The following is a 27235-nucleotide window of genomic DNA, read 5'->3' as shown; positions in this document are numbered from 1 at the left end:
TTAATTCTTTCATCTACTTTCCATTTCCTCTTTCTGTATATTTAAACAAACGAACTTTGGACAAGAATCCGGAAATATTGCTTGACTGTTTTATGAGATTTGTCCTTAAAATAAATTCTCACGTACGAATTTAATCATAAATTCAAAAATGCTTTGAATACCAAGACCTAAAAATAGGTTTTAAATTATGGAAATTTTTATTTTGATCAAATTAAAAAAAAAAAAAAAAGGAGCGGGTATATGTATTTACTTTTATAATTTCAAAGAATAGCAGGCACATAAATCTAAAGAGATGCCAATTGCGATGCCAATTACTTTTTCGCAACAAAAGATTAATTAACTCTAAGAACAACCAATCAGTAGTTAAATTAATTTATTGTCGAAGACCGTACGGTTGCCTATAATTCCATACTTCCACTTCATTTGAACTTTGGTGGATAGTTGTTTCATTTGCAATCAAATATTTCAAAAAGGCATTTTCTTCACAAACGTCAACAGTGCATTGTCATTAAAATAACATCAGTATATTTGACGTCTAAAATAATAAAAAAAAAACATACATAAAAATGTTATAGCGGTAGACATATTTAAGGGATGGCATCAATTTTATTCAAAGAAACAATACAACAAAGACAAACAAACAGCTATCAATTAAATAAAAATAAATAGCTATATAGTTAAGAAATTATAAAAGTCTATTTAATGAATAAAATGATATTTTACGAAGACTAAAATAGCACTTTTACAATTTGAAAGTTTGTGTAATGGTTCCAGAAATAACCGCTCTCTTTGTGATAAATTAGTTCAAAGTCACATGCAAGATTGACAGCAATACAAGGCTTAAACGAAGTTTTTTGTCTTTTTCCTACGAAAAATGTAATGTATAAAAAAAAATGTGCAAACTTTGCAATCTACTAAACATTGATGTACTTTTCTTAATTCTATTTTCCCAAAACAACCATTGAATTTGAATCTCTAGTTGCTGACAATGTAGTACTATAAATTCAGAACCTACCGTTTATATTCGAATTACGTCCTATACGGGTGTCACAAGTAAAACTGGAAATTCCTACCCTTTAAGTAGTGTGGACAGAAACTGTTGTCTGTACTTTGCATTGTGTGTTAAATGTGTTGAACAAAACATGTAAATAGAGAAAATGATGACTCAGTGGTTAAGGAATTTGACTTGATTCAACTACATGTGTATATCCATTTTTTAGTTTGTTAACACCTAGAGTCGGTAATTTTCAATCAAGACGACTCGCAACCGATATGACGGTATGTTGTTTAGTTGTGTTGCTTTGTTTATTTATATAAATTTACCCTGTGCTTATTTCCGGTTACATAGACACAAACAAAGACAGAGCAAAATACAACACCAAACACAAACACCAGACTACTTCGAGAAGATATACGTATAAAAAAGACAAAATACAGCGAGCAAAAATACAGATAATGTGACTTGGTACAGGCACACAGTATGGTGGGGTTTAACCGGGATAGTAAATAAAAATAACAATTACGATATATGGTGCTTCTGAAGCGCTGTTCTTGGTTTGTCTTTATCAGAAACGATGAAACCCAAAATTTTGAAAGCCAAGGATATATATAAAAGCTGGAATATGTTTGAGGTTACTGTACAAGTTTATTACTGAATCAGGATTTAATAGTACCACTTTGTCAAAAAGATTTGAAGCCTTAGTTTTCAATACATCAACTCAGGTAGTGGTACCCTCAGGGACTCCACCAGCAGCTGTATTCACCAAGTGCCATTGTTCTATTAAAAAAACCTACGCAATGTTATGGACCGCCAGGTTCGAAAAACAGCCTCGGTTTGCCTACGTCTCCATCACATTCTCGTAGATCTTCATGATGACACCAGAACGCTAAAGCTTCTTCTTTATTAATGGTGAGCGAATGTTTATCCTTGAATTCTAAAATACAAGTATTCAATAACACATAGACATTATATGAGCACATGCAAATATGCAAAATTTCCCTTTTTGTAGGTTTCATTGTGTAACTTTTCGTCTGTCTTTAGTCACTACCTTTGTCTTCCATATGTTCTGATTTATTTCTGATATTTTGATTGATAAATATATAGTTGTTTTCGTAACGTATGAAGTGTAGGGGGCCTCGGTGGCTGAGTGGTCTAAGTGGTCGAACTATTGTATCACTAGCCAGTCAACACTGAGGTTGTGAGTTCGAATACCGCACGGAGCAGGTGCACTCGACTCCAATCTTAATTGACTAGGATTCCTACCAAAGGTCGGTGGTTCTCTCCGGGCACTTCGGATTCCTCCATTAACAAAAAAAAAAAAAAACTGACCGCCACAATTGTGTTGAAAGTGGCGTTAAACACCAATCAATCAGTCAATCAATATGAAATACGGAAGCTTTACATGTTTGAAATTGTCCCATTACAGTTATTATGATCTTGTGTTTAAGGAAGCTGGCTTGTCATGTTTTGTATTTTTGTGTCAGGTTTTCGGAATCCTCTGGTTTTATCCATTTGAATGCATTGAAAAACTTTGCCCGGTGACCCCCATTTTTCTTTTTGTTAACCTTTTACATGTATAATGATAAGCCATCTGTAAAAGTCTTATAAAATTTTAATTATTTTTTAATAGTTTTTCAGAACTTAAACTTGTCAATGATAAAGCTATGAAAAGGCAAGAGAGAATATTTTCCCGCCAAAATTTTAATGGCTTATATCTCGAAAACAAGCACGGTGACCGATTTATTTTATATTTTTGCTTTTTGGATTCTTTTAATAATCCCCTATCAATATAAACTAGTGTTTTGAAAAGTTAATTACTTTGAAACTGACAAACGAACTCCCTTGACTGTATATGTTTGTAGTAAACGTACATTTAATTGGATGAACGCAATCGCGAGGCATTTCAATATCAAAAAAGTAAATTAATAAAATAACAAAAATACCGAACTCCGAGGAAAATTCTAAACGGAAAGTCCCTAAGCAAATGGCAAAATCAAAAGCTGAAACACATCAAACGAACGGGTAGTAACTGTCATATTCCTGACTTGGTACAGACATTTTCTAATGTAGAAAATTGTGGAATAAACCTGGTTTTATAGCTAGCTAGACCTTTTACTTGATTGACATTTGGATTTGGATTTCCGTTGTGAATTTTCCTTAGAGTTCAGTATTTTTGTGATTAACTTTTTACATACAATGTTAGTATAAAACCATTATTTTTGTTTTCAAGAAAATAGCACAATATCTAACTACAAAAATATTTACAATAATAGTACTATGGCACACTAAAAAAATACATAATAATAGAAGAAAATATAGCAATTCCTTTGAAACTTGCATTCAAAATTATAACTGGGAAGTACTTTGTAATGCGTTTCCGTAGCAACTGTTATTGATATTTATTCTAAATAATACTAGTTGTGTATCAAAACTATTCCTCATCAGTATGGTTTACAAAGTTAAATAATTCAATTTTGGATGTAACGCGTCTTCTGATTGGCTGACGTTATTTTGCTATGAGCCCATAGACATAATTTAGACATGTGACCGTGACGTCATCAAATTTTTTTCATGGTTTTCTACGGTTTAAAATAGAATTTAGAATTAAATTATAAGAAATGTCTGTAATATTTTTTCTGTCTATTTGAAATAACATTAAAAAAAATGTGGTGCACACTCAGTCTGTTAAATAACCCGCTACGCGCGTTATTCAGTGTGCACAAAAATGTTTGTGTTATTTCTTCATACTAGACAGAAAAAATATTACAGTCATTCCTTAAATAATAAAACTTTAGAAACAAAATAATGCCGTGACCCTTCAGCCCCTAATTACTGATATACCTTATACCTCATTCGAATGCTTATCAATGGAGGAACAAAAGGTATTTAGTCAATATGTTCTGCATTTTCACTTATCCCTTGCAGCAAGTTCTTCAAGTTTTGTTTCGAAAACATATACCGAAGATAGTGACAATTTCCCCCTTCCTGCATTAATCACCTTGCCTGGCCGTTTTCAAAACCTAGTTCCTGGTGTATTAGAAAATTTTAAAGAACTAGTTTACTAAAGAAAACCACCTAGAGGTTCTAAAGAGCCCGTGTCGCTATCATAGGTCTATGTGCATCTTCAACAATATATACTCTCCATCTTTGAGGACTAGAATAGAATCCATGACAAAATCTCTTCTTCGTTGATCTATTCTTGCTGATCATTTTTGTTTATTTAAGTTTCTATTTATCTTATGTAGTTTTTCAGATTATACGCAACAACGTAAAATAAATGATAAAAATCGTTATTAAAGAGAACAACTCCAATAAGGGTCCATCAGACGATTTAAACCATGCTGACTTGTTTGTAAATTCCTGTCTTGCTGATCATTTTTGCTTATTTAAGTTTCTATCTATCCATTATAGCTTTTCAGTTATTATGCAGAAATGCAAAAAATGGGTAAAACTGTCATTAATGGGCAATAACTCCAATAAGGGGTTGTCAGCCGATTTCAACTGTTTGACTTGGTTGGCTAGCAGGGTCATCAGACACATTTTTAAACAAGTAATATACCCTAATGATGATTGTGGCAAAGTTTGGTTAAATATGGATCAGTAGTTTCAGAGAAAACTTTTTTATAATAGTTAACGACGTCGATAAGCGATTCAACAGACGATGACGACGGCGGACGATAACGACATCGGACTACGAAGACGGGCCAGGTGAGCTAAACAAAATTGAAATAATTTGGCGTATTAAATTGTTAACTTATCTTAAATATATTTGCATGCAATACTATGTACTTACCTTGCATTTCGCTAAAACAAGTATGAAGAAAGAATACCATGTAAAATATTGAGAAAATCTTTATTCCGCTCATATCTTTATACTTTATAATGCTTTCTTTCATGAATTCCCTTTTCTGGTCTTTTTAAAGTGTCTGAAAAATTGTAACGGTTGCGTATGCGTGACAAAAGATTAAGATTGTCAAATACTATTTTACACACTAAACACTTTTTTCCCCTGAAAATGCTAAATAAAAATATGTTATATGTTAATTTTAAAACTGTGTTTACTGTTGCTAGTTTGCAAACCTAGTTACCACTGTGTAGCATCACAACCGGATATAGATACTCCGAAGGAAAGAAGCAATGATGTCAAAATGTATCTATTCTATTCCCCGTAGAGTAAAAAACTATTTTCAGTACAATTTATCCGCTTTATTTACAAACAATTCTCTGTGAATACAATAACTTATTTTGAAATACAGCCGGTGATGTTCAAGCTTGAATATGATATAACATTGTTCTACGGAAACGTTTTAAAAATGGATAGTTAAAGGATACATTTGTTTTAACAACTTTGAACTCGTCCCGATGGTTCTATGAATAGCTACCACTCGCTCCGATTCTGGCGATTTGAAGAGAGAAAAAGCCAATTAAATCATAATCAGACCTAAATAGCAGCTACATTATTTAAGAATTGAATGCTGCTTTTTGTAAATTTATTGGGGTGTAAAAGCGTTGACCGAAGTACATTTTGTATGAAGCGCGGAAGCGCTTCATACTAAAAATGTGCGCACGGTCAACGCTTTTACAACCCTATAAAGTTACAAAAAGAAGCATTCAAAACTTATAAATACATTTTTTTTCAATAAATCGTTGTCAAAGCCTATCCCAGCACCCAAACTCCATAGATCATAAGGTGTTTCGAACATCTATTTAGACCAATTAGAATTAACTAATTGACCATGGCCATGTCCATCGTCAGGAGCCCAAGCCATTGCATAGTGACACTTATTATAACAAGAGGCTCTCAAGAGCCTGAATCGCTCACCTGGTAAACAATGCCTTCGGCCATGTTTTTTGACGAAATAGAAAATAAAACACAAACTTTATTTTATACACCCTACTGATCATTCAAATGAAGTTTGGTTGAATTTGGTTGAGTAGTTTTAGAGGAGAAGATTTTTTAAAGTTAGCAAATATGATGAACAAATTGAGAAAAAATTGTCATTAAAGGACAATAACCCCTTAAGGGGTCAATTGACAATTTTGGTCATATTTAACTTATTTGTAGATCTTACTTTGCTGATCATTTTTGCTGTTTACAGTTTATCTTTATTTATAATGATATTCACGATAATGACCAAAAACTGCAAAATTTCCTTAAAATTACCAATTAATTGGCAGCAACCCAACAATGGTTTGTTTGATTCGTCTGAAAATTTCAGGGCTGATAGATTTTGACCTAATAAACATTTTTATCCCATGTCAGATTTGCTCTAAATGCTTTCGTTTTTGAGATATAAGCCAAAAACTGCATTTGACCCCTATGTTCTATTTAAAGTAAGGGCGGCCATGTTTTTTGACGGATCAAAAATCGAAGCACACACTTTGTGCAGGATAATCTAAGAAACTATCATGCTAAGTTTCATCCAAATCCATTCAGTAGTTTCAGAGGAGAAGATTTTTTTAAAGTTAGCAAATATGATGAACAAATTGTGAAAAATTGTCATTAAAGGATATTTTCCCCTTAAGGGGTCAATTGACAATTTTGTCATATTAACCTATTTGTAGATCTTACTTTGCTGATCATTTTTGCTGTTTACAGTTTATCTTTATCTATAATGATATTCAAGATAATGACCAAAAACTGCAAAATTTCCTTAAAATTACCAATTAAGTGGCAGCAACCAAACAATGGTTTGTTTGATTCGTCTGGAAATTTCAGGGCTGATAGATCTTGACCTAATGAACATTTTTATCCAATGTCAGATTTGCTCTAAATGCTTTCGTTTTTGAGATATAAGCCAAAAACTGCATTTGACCCCTATGTTCTATTTAAAGTAAGGGCGGCCATGTTTTTTGACGGATCAAAAATCGAAGCACACACTTTGTGCAGGATAATCTAAGGAACTATCATGCTAAGTTTCATCCAAATCCATTCAGTAGTTTCAGAGGAGAAGATTTTTTAAAGTTAGCAAATATGATGAACAAATTGTGAAAAATTGTCATTAAAGGACATTTACCCCATTAAGGGGTCAATTGACAATTTTGGTCATATTAACCTATTTGTAGGTCTTACTTTGCTGATCATTTTTGCTGTTTACAGTTTATCTTCATCTATAATAATATTCAAGATAATGACCAAAAACTGCAAAATTTCCTTTAAATTACCAATTAAGTGGCAGCAACCCAACAATGGCTTGATAGATTCATCTGAAAATTTCTGGGCTGATAGATCTAATGAACATTTTTACCCCATGTCAGATTTGCTCTAAATGCTTCCGTTTTTGAGATATAAGCCAAAAACTGCATTTGACCCCTATGTTCTATTTTAAGTAACGGCGGCCATGTTTTTTGACGGATCAAAAATCGAAGCACACACTTTGTGCAGGATAATCTAAGGAACAATCATTTTAAGTTTCATTCAAATCCATTCAGTAGTTTCAGAGGAGAAGATGTTTGAAAAATTGTTAACGACGACGACGACGGACGCCAAGTGATGAGAAAAGCTCACATGGCCTTTTAGGCCAGGTGAGCTAAAAATACTGTAATTTTTATTAGGGGCTCGACACCTCATGATCTGTCTGACTTATATTTTTCTATACTCTTATCTACTTAACCTTGTTTATCAATTTAACGAACAAAGTTTAGAATCTATTTTCATAATCTGCAACATATCAATTACCCAGAGTTACTGATGTTACTGTGTCTTTCAAGTTTTTATGCATTCGGAAAGCAAATAGAGGTCTTTTATCAAATAAAATAAAAGTTTTGCCTCTTCGTCATCTTTTAATGTATCCCAGTGATTTAAGAAATTGTTCTTAATGTGTGATTTCTGTCTCGAAAACACTGTGGAGAATACCAAGGGAGGCGACTGTAATACAGATTTGGCCTTTACCATTAATGTGTCTTTTCTTTGTTTTGCAGTTACTTCCTTTTTGTTTTTTTTCGCTCTCTTAAAGTGTCTGTTAGCCATGCTTACAGATCGGAGGAAATCGCCAGAAGGCAGTGTGCAATTCATTTCTTGATGTAATATTGATTCTCTATCAAGCCTGTATGAACTCACCAACTAATCAGATATCAGTTACTCATTAGGAAACTACATAAGGGGAAGAGGAGAACATCCCTCCTAGACATTGCAACCAATCACCATTCATTGCTTTATAAACTGACACGTATACCAGATGCATTTTGACAATTTGACTTTTTGATTTATCAGACAATCAAAAACCATACATTTTTGTTTTGAAAATCTCAGCACTTTCTTTTCAACTAATTCCTCTCACTAAAGAATCTCTGACGTATTGGTTTTTACATTTGCTTTCCTTGTATCATGTGTATTATGTATGTATTACAACTTCAACATAAATTGACATAATTAATCAACCCTTAAACCTTTCGGTAAAGATATTTTTCAAATTTAATATCTATTTTGACAGAAATACAAAACACATTATCAATGCACAATTGCTATTGCCGATAATAACCGTTGCCTTTAATTATAATTATTAATTATGACTACTTATCGTCAACAAATATCAAAAATTATCTTTGATGGTTTTATTTCTCAACTTTAAATAAAGATATATTTGTAAACATTTGTTTATCACTGGAGGAAATATCTATCATCAGCAATGCTACAAAAATTGGGTTTTACCCTCATCGTCTTAAATTACAAGCTGACACTGTAAGGGCAGTCCCACCAGTGATCTGTTATGATTTAATATTTTATACAGTTTTATAAACAAACTTGTATTACATAAATGCAACTAGCGATGGATATGATTTAACTGAACTGTGTAACATCAGATAAGTCATTTGAAGATGATAAAACATTTAACGTGTGCCTATACACTTCGTTAGTAAAGTTTTTTGACAAACATCTGTAAAGTGTGTAAATAAAAGTGTAATATCTTATTGGTTCTTAAGTAACGCTTAATTTATAGATAATTGATAGAGCAGAACAAAGAAGGTTAGTTTATCAATGAACCCAGTGTAATTATGATGATAAACAAATGTTTACAAATAAATCTTTATTTAAAGTTGAGAAATAAAACCATCAAAGATAATTTTTGATATTTGTTGACGATAAGTAGTCATAATTAATACATTATAATTAAATGCAACGGTTATTATCGGCAATAGCAATAGTGCATTGATAATGTGTTTTGTATTTCTGTCAAAATAGATATTAAATTTGAAAAATATCTTTACCGAAAGGTTTAAGGGTTGGTTAATTATGTCAATTTATGTTAAAGTTGTAATACATACATAATACAAGGAAAGTAAATGTAAAAACCAATACGTCAGAGATTCTTTAGTGAGAGGAATTAGTTGAAAAGAAAGTGCTGAGATTTTCAAAACAAAAATGTATGGTTTTTGATTGTCTGATAAATTAAAAAGTCAAATTGTCAAAATGCATCTGGTATACGTGTCAGTTTATAAAGCAATGAATGGTGATTAGTTGCAATGTCTAGGAGGGATGTTCTCCTCTTCCCCTTATGTAGTTTCCTAATGAGTAACTGATATCTGATTAGTTGGTGAGTTCATACAGGCTTGATAGAGAATCAATATTACATCAAGAAATGAATTGCACACTGCCTTCTGGCGATTTCCTCCGATCTGTAAACATGGCTAACAGACACTTACAGAGAGCGAAAAAAACAAAAAGGCTATCATGAAAAAGGCCTTCTATCAGAAAAATAAAAAGATATAGATTCGCTCTCTCAAGAGGAAAACAATCAATTGAAAAAGCACGTGAATATGTTAAAATATTCACCACTGAAAAAATAAAAGACGATGAGACTTTGTTACTCATATCTACCGTCTCCCTCGACCAAATTTGCAAAATCTAGTATTGCATTAGATTTCAATGAATTTGCAAGAAAACTAAGATGTAAATATCTTTTTGACAAGGGTGATATTTTTAAACGTCATCCCTTTTTAACAAAATCTGGATATGAACCGGTTATGCAGGAAGTAACTGCAAAACAAAGAAAAGACACATTAATGGTAAAGGCCAAATCTGTATTACAGTCGCCTCCCTTGGTATTCTCCACAGTGTTTTCGAGACAGAAATCACACATTAAGAACAATTTCTTAAATCACTGGGATACATTAAAAGATGACGAAGAGGCAAAACTTTTATTTTATTTGATAAAAGACCTCTATTTGCTTTCCGAATGCATAAAAACTTGAAAGACACAGTAACATCAGTAACTCTGGGTAATTGATATGTTGCAGATTATGAAAATAGATTCTAAACTTTGTTCGTTAAATTGATAAACAAGGTTAAGTAGATACAGACCTTCTAAAATTCAAACTGACCACACGCACGATACACGCACGGTGAATGCACGATACACGCACGGTACACGCACGATACACGATACACGCACGATGAGCGATGAGCGTTACACGGAGGATTAACGCAAAATGAATGATGAATGATGAACGCACGATACACGCACGATGCACGATGGATGATAAATACACGATACACGCACGATACACGCACGCACGATACACGCAAGTTGAATGATTCATTGACGACTGAACAACGAACGCTTTTTACACGATTCTCAAAGCTATTTTATTTAGAATAGTATTTAAAATTGATATGCATTTTCATTAAAGGCAATACTTGTAGCTGTTTTGCCGATACCACCATGATAGATAATATGCTATTTTGCCAGCTCAGATTCAAATAACTTAATTAAAGTCGGCTATTTTATAGGCACCGGAAATATTTGTGAACTTGGACAGAAGCTCATAACAATCAAAATATAGTGTCTTGATTTTGTTCAGCCTCACCCTGAGAGTTCAAGTTTACGGCAAACGAAGGCGAGACATTGTGTTCCGCGAAACTCTAACTAATTTTATTTCATACAGTTAAAAATCGAGATTTTTTTTTTTATGCATACAATGTCCGACGCATTATATCTACAGAGAGTGACTGGTTCTAGAAATTATTTTAACTGCTATGTTTGATATAATTGATTGTAATAAATGAATGATCTATATATTTTTACATGTTATATATTTTTTCACTTTGACGGATACATTTTATAAACGATTATATACATGTATGTATATATCTAAAAAATATTGTAAGCTGTTTTCGTTTTCACTATACAAGCATAGCAGAAATTATTTGATTCTTTTATGTTAACATTCGCTGCAAATTTTTGTAGTTCTGTACATATATACTTATCAACAGGACATATTAGGTTATAATTTCACCAATAAATGAGTAGTTGAACAATCTTTAGAACGTGTCGGTTTTTCCTTGATATTGCCGAAAATCAGTGATCCGACTGACACAAGCGAACTGACATAACACCTGATTAAACAATCATAATTTCTTTTTTTAAGTTACAAAGTTCCTTATATTATCCATTGTTATCAGAATCGTATGTGTTAATTGAGAGCAAAAGATATAATTTTGTCAGAAAAATTTGATTCGTACAAATTAATTAGAACTACCTAAGAAAATGACATTTACTAAATAATTAGAAAATTAACATTTGTAATACCAAATACTTCATTATATACTTCTGAAACGACTTTTCGTCCTGAATATGCATGAAATGTTTGCCACTGGACGTTTAAACAACCACTGAATAATCAAAAGGAGATTTGAAAAATCTATCTCAATGGTAGTTGAAATTATTCAGTGCAATCATTTTGTGTCCGTCGTTGTCTTTCATACATATCAATAAATTGGTGTATCCACTGTTTGCTGTTCGTAATCTGTTGTTTATGGCAGTCAGGCCTCGCGATTGATTCCAAAATTTAAGCTCCCACTTAGGTAAATTAATGATCATTTATAGGGGAGGGGCTATTTTTATTGATGCAAACATTATTTTCCTTCCTGAAAAAAAAATCAGCTTAACAATTTTCTATATGTTTTCATTAAATCATTAACCGATGCAGATTAAATGATTTTTTAAAAATTAAGAACATATTTTTATGGTAAATCTATCTAAATGTCTGGGTAATTTTCCTCTCTAAATAATATTTTTTTTTTCTCATTTTTTAAGGTACAGAATAGTGTTATCAGTTATGTAATTTGACACGTGTCTTATAGTTCAGTGATTTTCGGAAAAATTAACGAAAACCGGCACAGGCATTGTTCAATTATTATCAGTGATCTTTTATTGATTAAATTTGGATATATGCATTAAATATCAATCTCAATCTAGATAAGAAATTTGTTTACACTGCAAATCACTCTTTTAGTCCTTAGTAGCATATTATAACATATTAGTGCACTTATGAGTCCTTAGCCGTGTTAAGACGCACCATTTTCTGCTCTTTGGTTGGATTGTTGTCTCTTTGACACATTCTCCATTTCAATCCTCCATTTTATTCAATTAGTTGTGATTCTCTTTATCTCTCTGTTTTATGTTTTTGCAGACAAAAACAATTCGCAGAATTAATCTAAAATAGCAGACATTAAACTCTTTCTTTTAAAAACTTTTAGCATTTTAACATTTTTTCGAGATTTAACCATTAGCTTAAGAGCATATTTCCCTTCTTTTTAGAAATTTGGCTTGATATCGTATGGAGATTTTTGTTCCAACTATTATGAAGAAATTAACGACTTTTTTAACTAGATAAATATTCAACAAAAATACCGTTTTTTCTTAAATCAATTTCTTTTAACAAAAATAGAATTGTTACACAAATGTAGGAAGAACCCAATTTTGTAACGAAGATATTCCTTATCTGCATATCTTTATATTTTGAAACATAAAATGTTAAGGGTGTCTGTTCAAAGGACAGAAATGTCCAAGAAACCGAAATATTAGGGAAATGTCGAATAATTCAAACCCATTTGTCTTTTAAATTTAGCACATGAAGATATAATTTTTAGCACATATACACATGTACAAATTGAATTTGAAAAAAAATCACTGTCGGTCTAAAACTGTATCGCATGCCCATAAATGTCCTAAAGCTTTAAATGTCAGATCATGAGGGTCTGAATGGGGATTCAGTATTTCTGTATTCTATATTTTTAGGCAATTTGTTTAATAATTCGTTTTACCTTTTGCCGATCATTCTTTATTCCATATATTCTAGTACAGCATCATTTTCTTTTCTATTTTTTGTATTCTTTATTTTTTTGTCTATAATTTCCTTCTATAAACCCCCATTCACACCCTCGTGTATAATGGAAGACGATAAACATTTTAGTATACATACCACCCGTTGTCACTTTCACCTGACATACAAATCACATTTTGTTATTACGGCCCGTTATTTCCACCTTGACACAGGACTTATATAATATATATATTACGTAATGATAACGGATATAGTAAATTCAGTAGAATATAACATGTATCAACGCACTGACTTCTTAAATGTATTTTGAACTGACAATTGTAAATAGTATTTTTAGTTATTTTAAAACTAAGAATGAAAATCGGGAATGTGTCAAAGAGACAACAACCCGAAAAGAACAATTGACAGCCGAAGGCCACCAGTTATATTTGCTGATGTTTTTGTTTCGAATAAGGCAAAAGCCATTGTATTTTAGAAAATCTCTAAACGGGTAATGAGAGTTTAGCGACCTTGACTTGCTAACAGCCCTAGCACTGTCTCTAAACATTGTCGAATTTAAGAGCCTATATCAAGTAAGGGATATGCTACCTAGCTTTTAGAGTTTACAAAAATATACATTTCAGAACCAAATTTTGGCTTCTTTATATTTATACCAAAATTGAGTTTCAGTATTTTGTCGAACAGAATATTACCCAAAGTGCAACATGCGAGAAGAAGTTTCATTTCCCTTATTGTTTTTAGTGATGTGACTAATCTTTCGAGGTTACGTCACGGAAATATATCTTAAATGAAAAGGTGCAACTATTATTTATTTATTTCATAAATTATCTCATACAATATGATAAACAGACAATTTGTTAAAAAAAAATGAGGAAATAAATCTATAAAATATTCCTGTTGATACTATCTTCTGATTGAAAAAAGCTTCTGTCCAAGTTTGATAAAACCCAGGACAGTTTATCAATCTAATAAGTGTTTTAAAACTTCTTGATACTATCTTATGATTATTAACAAGCTTCTGTCCAAGTTTAATAGAAATCCAGGATAGTTTAAGAAACGGTCATTAAAATTTCAAAGACGCCGACGGAATGTAGGATCGCTTAGTCTCGCTTTTTCGACTAAAGTCGAAGACTCGACAAAAAACATACAAATCAGATTTCTTTCTGACATACGGGCGCACTACGCATTTTGACGGGACGTTTTATGGTATACAAATGTCCGGCGTCCGTCCGTCCGCATGTCGCACTTGACTTGAGAACCGCTTATCCATTTCATGAAACTTAACATAGTTGTTTCTTATGATGGTTTTCGGAATTTACTCATATTTTTAGTGAAACCATTTGTATTTACACGCATCTTTGTCGGAATTAAAATAAAAACAAAACACTTATAAATATATATATTCCTTTTGTCTCTGTATATCTTACATAAACATTTTAACAAGCTGACCACACTCTTATTTATAAGTTGGCGCACATCAAAGTCGTGCTCCTATGGCAAGCAATTTTGTTGCAAAAGAAATTAAACAACAGCAAAATTATTTGTCCTTTTCATCATTTTAAATAAGAACAACACATTAATTAAATATTTGAAGCATAAATCTTTTCGATACAATTGTTTTAAATCACTTAAAATAAAAAAGATCATCATTGTTTAATCAGTTTCTATAGATATATATGTTATTTGGCACATGTCAAAGGGTTCATTGATTTTCGGCATATCAAAGAAAAACCGGCACGTGTCTAAATAATGTTGAATATCTCGTTTATTTATGATTATTTTTCTGTAAAATTTGAAATTTATGCATTAAATATCAATCTCTAACATGATAGATAAAAATAATACATATAACAGCACTCCTTCTATTCCTTAGTGGCATTGTATAGTCAAAGCCTTAGTGCACTAAGGATTCCTTAGCAGTGTTAAGACGTACCGAAAAAAACCAACATCCGTCATTCTTTAATAATCATAGAAGGTTAACAACTAGTTTGTTTCCCGGCCGTTATTGAAATTCTTGACAATGCCTTAATATTTGTATGTTCCGAAGGCATACTGAATGTTTTGCGGAGGGGACCAACCTAGTCAGTAACAACGTACTATTGTGAATTATTTTTCGGATAATAATCTTTTAGACATACATTATAAAACGGTGTCATTGATAGGCAACCATGAACACAATGAAAAATGAATCCGTGAAAGTGTTCCATGCTTATTCCATTCAAGTAAAGACATGTTATGATAATACCATATATTTAACTAATTTATAAAAAACAAAAAAAAACACAAAAAAAACCAAGATTATATCTAAAACTTGTAAATCCAAGTTCCTCAATTTAAAATAATACATGATATATTTGCGTGATCTTATATTTGTTTAATTAAAATAATGCCTTCAAATACATGTAATGTTTATTTTTATTCAATTTTTCACAAAACATTTTAGCTTAGTTTAAATGAAATTCAGAACAGAGAATTCAAACACTGTTGAAGAGAATATACATATTCGTGTTAATTCGCCTCAGTATAATTTGTTAATTCATGTTTGACATTTAACATTTTAATCCGCAATCCACATTTACCCGACAATCTTGTATATTGTATTTTCTCAATGAAATAACATAACGTGCATGTGACCATCAGAAACTAAGACAAAAATGATATTTAAAATGGTATTTATCAAAACTTAAATATTTCGAAATATCTTAGTAGCATAGGAATTTGCCAAATAAGCGAAGAATTATAATCTACCTAGGATTTACAACCAAGGATTTGTATAGTTTCTTTTCAATAAAATAGTGTTGGTGTTTTTGGCGACTATAGCAGCAACATTGCCGTTATTAAATAAAAATATTAAATTTTCGCTATCTGATAATTATAGCCGCGGGTTAAAATGTTCATTAAAATGTATAATATTATACTATAATGGGCATTTTAGAATGGCATGAAGTTCATCTTCAATAGTAGAGCTACAACACATGTCATCTCGTGGACTTCTTTTCTTTCATACTTTCCAGTTTCTATTTTTTTAGTGGAGCTACCCCACATTTAAATTTTGCAAAAACACATTTGTTTTTAATTGACAGAATATGTTTAACAAATACCAGTTGGCCAACAGTATATTTTTAAGTCCATTTTTGCTCAGTTGAATAGAAATTCCAATTTTAACTCTTCTGTCGTAGAAATGTCAATATCATGTTATTGTTTGTACGTACAACATGTATCATTATATCAAAATGTGTCAGTCCCAGCCAAGATTCACCGAATAACCACAAAATCTTTACAGACGATAAAATATTTACACAAAAAGTCATGAATCTGTATGAACGTTATGTACGATGAAGTTAATTAAGAGTCTACAAGAAAGTAAGTATGACTGTAAATTTTATTTAAAGTCGGAACATACATATATATTATATATATATATACATATACTTTAACCGCTCTATAACCGACTATCATATAAAAACCGCAATGTATGAACGTTACACAATTAGAGATAAACGTTTCACAAATGCACGTTATCTGATCTACACAATTATACACGATTGACGAACGCACGATACACGGTTAAAAATGAATGATTGATGAACGCACGATACACGGTTAAGAATGAATGTTTGATGAGCGCACGATACACGCACGATACACGCACGATACACGATTAAGAATACACGATGCACGCACGTTACACGGAAAATACACGGAACGATGAATGATGAACGCACGATTGGTACACGCACGATACACGCACGATGCACGCACGCAACACGCACGATACACGATGAACGCACGGAATAATGGTCAGTTTGAATTTTAGAAGGTCTGTAAGAGTATAGAAAAATATAAGTCAGACAGATCATGAGGTGTCGAGCCCCTAATAAAAATTACAGTATTTTTATAATAAGTGTCACTATGCAATGGCTTGGGCTCCTGACGATGGACATGGCCATGGTCAATTAGTTAATTCTAATTGGTCTAAATAGATGTTCGAAACACCTTATGATTTATGGAGTTGGGGTGCTGGGATAGGCTTTGACAACGATTTATTGAAATGAATGAGGACAGTAATTATGATCTTGTTCAATATCTACTTAGGATAAGAAATCATGAACAAGAAGAAGACTACAATTCAGATGAACCAGAGGAATAGATGTTAATCAATAAACGATGTAAAATAGAGGGGTAATTAGGAGATGTCAAATAGATGTTTTGTACCTAAATTAAATGTAACGCAATATTTACAATCATCTTAGCTTCGTCGGCGTCTTGAGATTACAAATACAGACAAACAGTGTTATAGTTTCCTATCTTTGGTATTTTGAGTTGCATTGTATTGAACAAATATCTTTTATAATGATAAATATGTACGTTTTTGTAGGTTATTAGATTTTAGCATGTCATGATAGGTTGTTACAATTTTATCTAAACATTCATATTGTCTCATCTTAATTCGTACAACAGCAGTAATATCAAACAAGGTATACTTGTATTAAAGAGATTGTTTCAGACATTGTTTGGTTTGGATGCAGTTTGATCATTGAAAAAAATATAATTGAAGAGGTTTCGAAGCTTCGTTTTCTAAATGTTGTATATAGCTTTTTTAACTGAATCCATGATTATGAAATAGATTTATTCAATGATACAAGTGGGGTAATTTTTTGGTTTGATCATTTTGTATGAAATACATAGAATAAAAAAAGTAACAATAATTCAAATTCGATGACCAATTGGTTGTTGTTTGATTAAATAACAAAAAAAAAAGAAGATGTGGCACGAAGTGCGAATGAGACAAATTGCCATTCAAGTCACACTGTGTTTAAAGTGAACAATTATAGGTAAAAGTTCGGCCTTCAACACGGAACATTGACTCACACCGAATTCCAATTGCAATCTATTATAAATATTCAGGAGAGAAACTATATACAATACAGAGTAGGCACGTTTTGCATGGCATGTCGACTGAATTTGGACTGGCATAATAAAAAAATAAAATAGCAGCATATTAATACATATTTTCTCTTTTTAACATGTTTCCGGGATAAGGGTATCGACACATAATGTAAAATGTTTGCATTTCTATCTAAATTTAATCTTTTTAAAAAAATATAGAATTGTATGATTTTTATTTAGATATAAGCATACACATCGTCGCTTTATGTATATGACTTGAAAGTGAAATGATTTTTATATTAAAGTTATACTGTCCGCGAAATTAAGCCCGTAATTTTATATTTTATGTCGGTACTCTTATCCCGGAAACATGTTACAATAACATTAAAGCATTGCTGTTACTAGACACTTTTCCCTGCATTTCATATTTTCCCTTCATGTTCATATTTCCGGGATAAGAGTACCAACATATGATATAAAATTACAGACTTAATTTTTGAGACTGATATGGAAAATGATGAAATTAAAAAAAAGAATAGCACTCAGTCTGTTTCGTCGCTATTTCGTTTTAATTTTCGAAATTGGTATTCTGACCATGGGTATGAATACCAATTGAGACAGCCATCTTCTAAAGTTCAAATTAGGTGGTCATATTTGCAGATTGGCTATTCATTGTAATCTATCACAAGCATTAGCCTTTCAAAAAGGGCTAGTCGACTCTTAGCTGATGAAAATGGAAAGTGCTCTCGCTTTGTAGATTAAGTCATTTACTAGAATAGCCACGTGCATCAATCAACAAATTTTACCACACACGTGAGGTCACACGTTATGCAGTAGTATATATCGTTTAACGTTGTTGTTTACAAAACTCCAGAAGATTCGACTATTTATAGATAAAAGTTACTTGTGTACCAATATCATGAATATGCATGATTATTGACCAGGCAAAATCTAATTGCTATATATATATATATATAAAATAGAGAGGACAAATCCGATACTCTACGGGATTGAATGACATTAACAAGGTTTGGATTGTCCTAACCAATCAATAAACTTTGATTATTCACGTCTCGTAATATCTTCCAATCAGGTAGCAAGACAAATTCACGCACTAACTGTGCATCGTTTAATTCTTAATATCGACTCCTAGGAGTCGATAATAAAGTTATGCAGGCTTACATTTGTTGGCCGAAAAAAAAATCCACTTTTGACCACAACTGTTTCCTGCACTATGCTTGTTTTGGCCAGGCAAGGGTATATTTTTCTAAATCTTTTTGCACCCACGTCCCCCCCCCCCCCAAAAAAAAAGAAGAACTCAAATGATTGTCTCATTATAGATGAAAATGACAAAAAAAATTACTTCGACTTTTAAGCTATAAGTCTATTGAGAAAATAAAATTACTTTTGATTTGACTGTTCATTTATCTCTATTAATTTTTAGTTGATTAAATATTGGAAATTCCGTCCTGTGCTAACAATAAGTCAATAATATAACATTACATTTTCTGGATAAGAGTAACATGGCCAACTATTGTCCTCAGTGTAAGCCAGTACGAGTTATCGCGCATGATTTTGATTTCTTATCCGTCTCATCAGTCTTTTCTGTGTGTGATATCTTATCAAGACAACATGCTGAGTTTGTAAAGACAATGTTGACACTCGTAAATAATTTGACTACCCTAAGTAAACAATATTATAAATATATGACACTGTAGCATGCTAGGTTCCGCGGCATGAATACGAGTTGTATAAAGATTATAAACTGACTTTATTTCCCGAAAGATATACAATTCGATTTTACCGAATATCAAACCATGCATACAAAATAAAAAGTCGAAAAAGGACAAATATGAGATCATGATTACCAAACATATATATATATATATATATATCTTTCGACGTAAACCCGAATATGAGACAGCGTAGAATTTGAATATACATACACAAACACAAACTCATTGCAACATTTTGCTTTTTTATTAAAAGAATAAATTCGGTCTCTAATTTTACTCTTATTTTCAGTTACCTCCCAGAATTGTTTGTTTATCAATATTTGCTCTAACTTTTCAGCCATGATTTCTGAGAGAAAAATTGGCCTTCAACACTAAATGCTTAATAGTACGTTTGTCCGCGACGATGCAGATTAATAGTACTTTTGCCCGCGACGATGCAATTTGTTTATAAATCACAATGGAAAACACGCTACAGTACATCAACGTATTGTTCTTTAAATAGCTTTAATTTTGCTATGTGAAAGAAAGACAAATGTCGTATTAATAATGAATACGTATAAATGTACAGCTAAATTTTCAAATTTCTTTAAAAATGTCTTCAGTTAAGACAAACTGTTTAACGATTTGAAAAGCAGCGTCTTCTATGTAAAATAACATTGCAGATTTTGGCACTTCTATCACATTCACTGGCTACCTATAAAACAATAGACAATTTTTCAAATTGGATTGTTTTTGAAAAGTTTGGATGTTCCGAAGTGACAAAGTTTTTCTATAAAAGATCAGTTTGCAGGTGATCTTAGAATGGACACTATATCAATACATATTTCTCAGTTTCAACAATATTTATACACGCTTCACATGTTCGTTGATGGATGGAAAGGTCTCTCACTTACAATAATGAGATAGTCTTAGATTACTTTTTTTTATATAGATATAAGCCAATCGAAGCACATACTAATGAATTTATATACTGATATTCTCAAATTTTCCTAAAACCGTAAAGAAAGTCCCACAGAAAAAGTGTTTACAATAATGTTCCGAGTATAATATATAAAAAAAAAGGGGGGATACCCTACCCGGAAAATAATATTACTGATATGTATAGGAAATTTTAAACCACGGATTTGACTGAACTTGACAGTGTTATCTGAAATTCACAACAGGTGATCAAATGAATGATGAAATTTGTGAACTTCACAAGGATATCTTTAGAAAACATGCCAATCGAAACAACAGGGGTCGCAGGCATCTGTTTGCATGTATAATATTAAATTTTAACGATTCCAACTATCTCATTCATTCGATCATGGAAGTATTAAATTGACATATATAATACTTCCATGATTCGATAAATAAAAAAATAAAAAATTCTGCAAATACATGTACAATATAAATGCAAGAAGATTTCCGGGGATGAGTTGGTATGAGTTCCAAATTGAATGAGACAGCTTTCCGTAAACTTTACATTAACAGAACAATAATTAAAATAAGTTTCCTTTTTAATACAAATTTTACATAAATGTTCAAGTATAAAATTAAATATATTTCCCGATAGAAACTTCTGAAAGGAGAGAGACAAATTAAAATTAATTTTATTTTGTCCTATGCGATTTATTTTTCTCAGTAACAGTTAAAATGATAAAAGGAAAATGTACATCAAACAAGCAATAGACTAGTATACATCACATGTACATGTAAAATAGTACAGCGATTCATATTGCCAATCAAAAGCAGTGAAAAGGTATAAAATTGATGAAAGAAAATTTGACGTATAAGATTTCATTCCAAATCCATCTACTACAAAAGATCTTCTGAAAGTGTTACTGCATCTGAAAAATTTAAGATAATGATACTTTTCCTGTTTCATCAAAACTAATTGGTCTTTTTAGAACATGAAAATAATATATATAAAATATGTATCTATTACTTCTATGTAAATCAGATGAGCATGTTTAAGTATCAAAATTGTTTAGTTACGGCCGCCTAATTATTTAAAAAAAAAACTTTTAAAAAGATATGTAAGAAAATTGCCAAAAAAAAAATCATTTTAGATGGGATTTCAATTTTTTTAAAACGCTTCACGAAAAACATCCGAAAGTCTGAGTTAATGTAGTAGCGAAAGATTTTATATTATCAAAAATAAAGAAAACTGACGGCTGGACAAAAAAATTCTTTTATTTTAAAAGTTACACTTGTTTTACTTTATTTACTGAATTTTTAAATTCCTGATATAAAACATTGTATTAAATGTATAAATATTTTATGTGCAAATAGATTAAACTTTGTTTTGTGACTTGTGATCGAGCGATTTACTTGGTCGGACCATGGAAGTACTATATCAATATAAATCTTCCATGGACTTAGAATTTTTCTCGCAATCTTCAAACAATGACAATAACTCCAGTTTTGGATAAAAAAGGCCCCGATTCATTAAATTTTCTAAAATATCAAATATATATCATTGGAAAGATTATAAAGCAAAGAATATATATTTATGCCAATGAATTTATTTCTAAAAATAGTGAAAGATGTAATTATATATGAAAACTCCTTTGCAAACGTTTTTGATTTTGAATTGTATGAAGTAATAGGGAATGAACCACTTTTTTAAAAATGAAAATGGCCGTAACTTCTGCTATCCCGATTCAATTATAAAATATGTCATTAGAAAGCTAAGAAAATGTATTTTCTAATGTGATGCCAATGAAAAAGATATTTATTTTTGTTTACTGTCAGCTAACCAAAATTCAATATTTCCTTTAATAATCTATAGTAAATTTATCGATATCGATTGCGATCAAATTTAGCGCATGCGCACTGCGGGTGCTGATAATAGTTGCGTATGACGCGTTTCCGTTTAAGAGTAATAAGTTGCAGTTGTCTCCCATTCCATGAAATTAAATTTTTAATATATTCTCCCTTTGCAAAGAAGAATTACTTAAATATTAGTGCATTATTCAAAATAATCGAAATACTCTATACCAATAAATACTTATTAATTAACTGTAAATCTAATTAAAAAGAAATACTTAACAAATTTTGCTTTGTTCAAAAAATATCACAGAATATGTTTCTTCCCTGGTTAAGGGTAGTTGGATAAAGGTAAATTTCCGGGTTAAGAGTAATTCCTGGATAAGTGTATGACACACGTGTTGTGCAGTTAGCCAATCAGAATAACGTATTATAATGAAACATACATCAAATGTAATTATTAGAAATTAGTATCACAAAAGCTGTACTTGTCAGCAAAACGTAGAATATAATGAATATAAGAACTTGACATATACCTGACTTCACATTTGGTTTTTTCCCTACCGCTTTGCGGGTACCTACATCCGGTGGGGATGTTACAGTGTGGTAACAAACATGTATATAATAATCAATTAAACAGACGGAAAAAAAACCTTATTTTTTTAAATACTTTGAAGAAAAAAATAACAATTTATGAAATAGATCACTTTTAATGGAGAAAATGAATTATTCATTGTTAAAAGATACATACTTTTATATTCTGATCTTCCTCATGAAACAGCTCATCGTGTAATGCACTGTTTATACAATCAATCGATAAGTGTTCTACAAATAGCATTCTTCATATATCTATTGATTTGTTGTATCAATAGAGAGACTGATTTCCTTGTTTATTTATTGAAAATTGCTGAAAACATGTCTGACATATTGCATTTGTTTAGTGTCATGTTACTTTTAGATTATCATACACCAAAATTACAAAGGATATATAGGGAAAATCGTGAAATTCGGCAGGAATTGTTACATTTCCAAGATTTTCTATTATATTAGACAATCGATTTTTTTTTTAATTTATTAGACGATTCTAAAATGTTTGAGGAATCGATTGGTGCAAAGAAAGTCCTTAGCAACCGTGCTACTTTTCAAGCTATACCCTGTTAAAGTTGAATCTTGAGTGTAAAAAAAAACAAAAAACAACGACAACTTTATTGACGTCGCCGCAACAGTTACGACGCTTCATATAGTCCTATACTTGAATGAAATATATACGTTTTGTTGGAGTTCGTGTTGCTCGGTCTTTATTTCTTTACGTTACGTTTTGTGTACTATTGTATTGTATTTGTCTCATATGATTATAATCGGATGCGTGCGGAGATCGCCAAGCTAGAAAACGGTTGACACTTTCTTCATTATAAACTAGAACTATTTTCGACCTTGGTGCCTTATTTTTTGTTAAAATCTAAACACTGCGACGTGTTTTCAAAATCTTTGTTCCCATAAAACTTCATTTCATCAAGGTTTCTTCTCAGAATATCAGCCATCTGTCTGGCACAGGATAACAAATCAATATTTAAGTAAAATTTAAGTTGTGTGGTAAAAACATTTGGGTAAATTAATCCTATCTTTGTGCCGCATAAGCATCTCTATAATTCAACACATCCCTGACCCACGACATTATATATTTTATGCATTGCATGCGCTTCTTTTTATTAAAATCCAGACCGGCTAGTAACCGTTGTATAACTTTACACGTCTGAAGACGAATATTTGCGTGAAAAATTTTTTGTATGATTTTATTTCTGGAAATCAATCTGAAATCTACCACAGTCCATTTCCGAAAGTCGGGCTGGACCTTTACTTTTATATGCATTCGAGATTTACACTAATTGTAACCCGAATAATTCAGTCGTATTATTCAGCTGATGTACGAATGCTACATTTCTCGTGTGGGAGAAAATCGGACATGGAAAGGGCTTAAATTATTCGAGTTATTCAAATTGAAACTCGGGAATATATTTCTAGCTGTTCGGAATTCCCGGAAACAAATAATTGTTTTTCGGCATTACAGTATTGAATCAATAGAGATACCAATTATTTCTTTTAACAAATTCGAATACCAGTCAGTTTATAGGACTTCAGTTTGAAATAGAGGCGGCAGTCCATTCATTTTATCCAATCAATTGGAAGGGGGGGGCTAACATTGATAGTCAAAAAGCCTTGAAATATTCGATAAAAAAACGATGAATGTAAATTATATGAACTCCAAAGTCTCATATTATATTCCTAGTAAACCACAGGCTTCTCAATTCTTGTATGATCATGAACTAGGTGAAAACCTAGAGCTGACCGAGCGCGAGATCCTCATGGATAATCATCGAGGACGTTAAACACCCCTTGCAGTAAACTTTGGTTAAATTTAAAAAAAAAATCGAAATGAAATAGTCTGAACACATTTCACCTCTCATTCCACTAAATATTAAATTGCAGTTACAAGTATCACAAAACTTCCCTGACCTCTTTTCTTTAACCATAATAGAGGGAGGAGGGAAGGAGGGATCCAGATCCCGAAATCCCGGGCTTAAAAACAACGAAATCCGGCGAGGTCCCGAATTAAAAAAAAAATTAAATCCCGACTACCCGAATCGGGAATAGAATTTCCGGATCCCGAAAGGGTCAATCCCGAAATCCCGAATTTAAAAACACCCGATCCCGGAGTTCCGATAAAGGTCCTACCCCCTCCCCCGTAATTCTATATTCTATTCATTCATAATCTTGAATTGAGACTTGATACTTCAAAATTACATTCTCTAATTTTGAATGATGCAGACAGGCACAATAAAAGAAAACAGATTTCGCTATATCTCTTCGAAATTGAAATTTGTGAAAGAAGAAATGACATGTTATATTTTATCTTGCATGTGTACTTTCAATTTCAATATGGTTCTAAATTTAGATTTAGTTTTCCAATAAATTGCGGACGGAATAGAAGAAACATTTTTATTTTCTGCACATGTAGAAAAAGTTGAAAACTGGGAGTTGAATGACATAATTTTTACTTATTTTAAGATAAATGTTAGAGTGAGACAATTTTTAAGTTACTGAGTAATTTTTGGGGCATAATTAGGTCTTTCCACTTTTCTGTGGAAAGACCTATTGTTTTTCTTCTGATTATTTTTTTTTTTTCTTCCGCCAAATTTTGTTCTTGCGATAAACATTTGTTTCGCAATATGGCGCTTAGATATTTGGTATATGATATCGAACAGTTTATGCGCTTTTGAAATTTACCCTGCGTAACCGAATACTTTTCTTTGTAGGAGTTATCTCCCCAAACACTGTTTTCCTTGTGATCACAACTCCTTCGCAACCGTAAAAGATTACGACAAATTTATTTTATAAAATTGCTCTTTATATCCTTCGCATGATTTGTCCAATTTCGACCGAAGCAATATGAACGCTCCATATGAGAGTTATTTCCCTTTTTGTATTTGAAATTTTGAATCGATTTTAAACTGGAACACCATGAGTGATAGAGACCTAGGATCTTTTGATTTGAGGTCCTTGGTCCAAAAAAATGAAAATTAGGTCAAGGTCAAAGGTCAAGGTCATATTCTAATTTTTGAATTTGTCTTATTTTCACTCATTTTCATTAACCTTATAAGATATCGACAAATTATGTTACTAAATTGTTAGTTGCGACATGTCGTAACATAATAATTTTGGTTGAAAGGGTGCGTAGACAATAAATGGGAGTTTTAGCCCTATCATATCTAAAATTATGCGTTAAGTGATATAACTTATTTACCATACATATTAGAGACCTAGGGTCTTTTGATTTGAGATCCTCAGTTTGTGACCTTGAAATTGAGGTCAAGGTCATATTCTAAATTTTTTGATTTTGGCTTATTTTCACTCATTTTCATTAACCTTATAAGATATCGACAAATTATTTTTTAATAAATTGTTAGTTGCGACATATATACATAATAATTTTGGTTGAAAGGGTGCGTAGACAATAAATGGGAGTTTTAGCCCCTATCATATCTAAAATTATGCGTAAAGTGATATAACTTATTTACCATACAAATTAAAGACCTAGGGTCTTTTGATTTGAGATCCTCAGTTTGTGACCTTGAAATTGAGGTTAAGGTCAAAGGTCAAGGTCATATTCTAAATTTTTGGTTTTGGCTTATTTTCACTCATTTTCATTAACCTTATAAGATATCGACAAATTATTTTTACTAAATTGTTAGTTGCGACATGTCGTAACTTAATAATTTTGGTTGAAAGGGTGCGTAGTCAATAAACGGGAGTTTTAGCCCCTACCATATCTAAAATTATGCGTAAAGTGATATAACTTATTTACCATACATATTAGAGACCTAGGGTCTTCTGATTTGAAATCCTCAGTTTGTGACCTTGAAATTGAGGTCAAGGTCATAGATAAATTTGACGTTCTAGATTATGACCTTTGCTTAAAATTCATATCTATACATCATAAAGCCATAGGAATTGACATTTTAGACTGATTTTTAATATTTTAATATCAAAATAGATATTTACTGGTGGAAAGACCTTCAATTGTTCTCTGAACAATTGGTTTTTAATTTGTTTATTTTTTGTTTGTTTTCCGTCTTTGTTCTTCTAACCTGTAAGTTTTGCACTAGTCAGTGTGTGTCAAATTATTATCTTGGTATCGTCTGATTTCTTATATGAATATAAATCACGTCCTTAAATTTTTCAATTGCACAAAATACGAACATTTCAACGTCTTTTTAATTAAACAATTAAATTC

At 31.6% G+C, this 27235-nt stretch overlaps 1 long non-coding RNA gene across 1 annotated transcript; it reads right to left on the bottom strand.

Moving 5' to 3' along the window:
- Positions 1-1625: 1625 nt before the first annotated feature.
- Positions 1626-23297, bottom strand: LOC143083718 (uncharacterized). Its single transcript, XR_012980854.1, has 3 exons — positions 23195-23297; positions 4794-4926; positions 1626-1934 (listed from the first exon to the last, which is right to left on the bottom strand). It is a non-coding gene; the product is annotated as an uncharacterized LOC143083718 (long non-coding RNA).
- Positions 23298-27235: the final 3938 nt, after the last annotated feature.

The sequence above is a fragment of the Mytilus galloprovincialis genome, chromosome 7, assembly GCF_965363235.1.
Source record: "Mytilus galloprovincialis chromosome 7, xbMytGall1.hap1.1, whole genome shotgun sequence".
Classification (NCBI taxonomy): Eukaryota; Metazoa; Mollusca; class Bivalvia; order Mytilida; family Mytilidae; genus Mytilus; species Mytilus galloprovincialis.
Note: the sequence above shows the minus strand (reverse complement) of the source record. Positions and strands in the feature narration are given on the sequence as shown.